The sequence below is a fragment of the Palaemon carinicauda genome, chromosome 7, assembly GCF_036898095.1.
Source record: "Palaemon carinicauda isolate YSFRI2023 chromosome 7, ASM3689809v2, whole genome shotgun sequence".
NCBI classification, from domain to species: Eukaryota; Metazoa; Arthropoda; class Malacostraca; order Decapoda; family Palaemonidae; genus Palaemon; species Palaemon carinicauda.
Window position 1 is genome coordinate 30885013 of NC_090731.1, and position 2500 is coordinate 30887512.

Below are 2500 nucleotides of genomic sequence, written 5' to 3' on the forward strand. Positions count from 1 at the left end.
ATATATATATATATATATATATATATAATATATATATATATATATATAATATATATAAATTATATATGTTATACTGTATATATATATATATACACACACACACACACACACATATATATATATATATATATATATATATATATATATATATATAATATATATATATATAATATTATATATATATATAGTAATATACACGCACACAGACAGTCACACACACATATGTGTATATATATACTATATATATATATATATATATATATATATATATATATATATATATATATATATAATATATATATATATATATATATATGTGTGTGTGTGTGTGGTGTGTGTGTGTGTGTGTATGAGTGTGTGTGTGCATGTAACTTCTATCACGCTAAAAAAATATCATGAAAAATTCAAATATCCAACTAAATGTCACTTTACATTTTATTTTCAACCTCGAAACATCGAACGAGTTTTTCAAAGGATGCTCTTCCAGTGTGGTGGAAAAGTAAAAATATTTATCTGAATGAAATAAAAAAATGCTTCGTACTTTTAGGAATAAATGTCCAGAAATTATTGGCTCCAAAATACGTTGTTTGAAAAGAAATATTTTATTTCAACCGAGAAAAATAAAAAATAAGGATTATCAATTTGAGATTGAAAAACAATGAATACACTTACTATAAAATGTTTTAGATGCAGCAAATCTTAATTGCTTGCTATATGTTGGGCCAAATGAATTAGTGAAGTAGTGAAAGATAAATGTTGAGGGTATAAGAAATATTTGAAATAATAATAAAAAAAAAAATATTATATGTAACATAGATTAAACATTTAATAGACAAACCAATCGAATGATGAACGTTGAGAAATATGTACCATTAAGATAGAGGGGAATAGGCATAACATATGGCCTACTTCATGCTTAAATGATAAACAAAATCGATGATTTTCATAAGTATTAATGATGAGAATACATTAACTGAATACTCATATAATAAAATATACAAATTAAAAACATTTTGCAAATAAAGATCACTCTAATTTTGTAAATAGTAAATGGAAAACGAAGAGAAACTGTTAATTCATGAAGTTAAATAATTTACAGACCACAAATGATTAATAGTCTAGCTTTTAATTTATGAAACTGTAGAATTTCTGGTTTTGTCCTTAATTAGTGATGCGTGGCTGGTTACTTGTAAGTAGGAAGGAGAGTAGTGTGATACTTAAGAAAATTGATTGCTCAAAATAAACTTGAAGTGTCCTTGAATGCCTTGTTAGTGCATGGAAGGCAGGAAGAACCAAATATGGTAATAAACGGAAGCTAATATAAGATAGATGTTGTTTACAACCATGACGTCATAGAAAAATATATTCAGACAAATGGAGTTCGTCATTTTGACTATAGACTTCATTCCTTTATCTTGAAGGATTTTTACATGCAATGGCAAGCTAAAATCTTACACCTTTAAAATTCAGTTATGAAATATATTAACAAAGGTTTGACATAAATCAAATCACTGTTGGTCGTTTAAGTGATCAGCAAAAATAGAAAAAAAATGTAAAGGGTGTAAGATGAGCCATTGGATATCCTGTATATATATATATATATATATAGTATATATATATATATATATATATATATATATATATATATATATATATATATATATATATATATACATATATATATAATGTTATGCTAGCTCAATAACGTCACGTAATATTTATTTTGTCTTATTTGTGTAGTTCCCCCTTAATTGTACTCTCATAGCCTTTACTCTGTAATCCTTGTTTTAACGGGGATTTTGTTTGTATTTTGCCCTCCTTGCTGAATGAAGTTTAGTATTCTTTGGAAGTTAGAATTTGTATTTAGACTAGATTAATTAATTGTGTCTAAGTGTTAAGTATTACTCGCAATGGATGTGCAGTATTTTGTAAGTGTTTTTCATTTCAGTTTTGGTATTTCTCATTTTAGTGTTTGTGATAGGTGGTGGGTTTGGTATATGCCTTTACACGTGTTATTTATTTATATATATTTTGTACTTTTCCCTTAGAACAGTGACCCCCTTTAGTTCAGTGTCTCGAAGGGTAAGGTCGAATACTTAACCATGCTGGTTAAGAAACTCGGAAGCTGCTTGTAACTTTTGAAAAGTAACAAATATAGTGTTGAATATGCTTATACTCTGATTAACAATTTTGCAAGTGATAAATCAGCTCGAAAATAGAGAAAAATGTGTGAGTAAATGTGGGAGGTATCCCATTAAACCTTAATAATTTATAATGTAAAGGATTTTTAATGAAAATTACACATTACACACCAGGGAGACTTTAAAAACCATAGACTAGTTGTTTATCTCCTGAAGAAATTCTTTGAAGAAAGTGAAGTTTAGTGAAGTTTTTAACATTACCACTTGAGATGGAATTAAATAATTATTACCATTGAAGAGTGAATTAGATGATTATTACCAGTGAAGATTTCATGTAATTCTGATTTCTAATCTTGGAG

General features: G+C 26.5%; 1 long non-coding RNA gene across 2 annotated transcripts in view; it reads left to right on the forward strand.

Annotated features, from left to right (window-relative positions):
- Positions 1 to 1845: 1845 nt before the first annotated feature.
- Positions 1846 to 2500, forward strand: part of LOC137643544 (uncharacterized) — a 1742-nt gene continuing 1087 nt past the window's right edge. Inside the window, exon 1 of one of the 2 annotated variants that reach the window (XR_011044999.1) lies at positions 1846 to 1928. This is a non-coding gene — a long non-coding RNA (uncharacterized lncRNA). Of the gene's footprint in view, positions 1929 to 2028; positions 2230 to 2500 lie in introns of those variants that run through there. The other variant, XR_011045000.1, reaches the window with a different exon arrangement.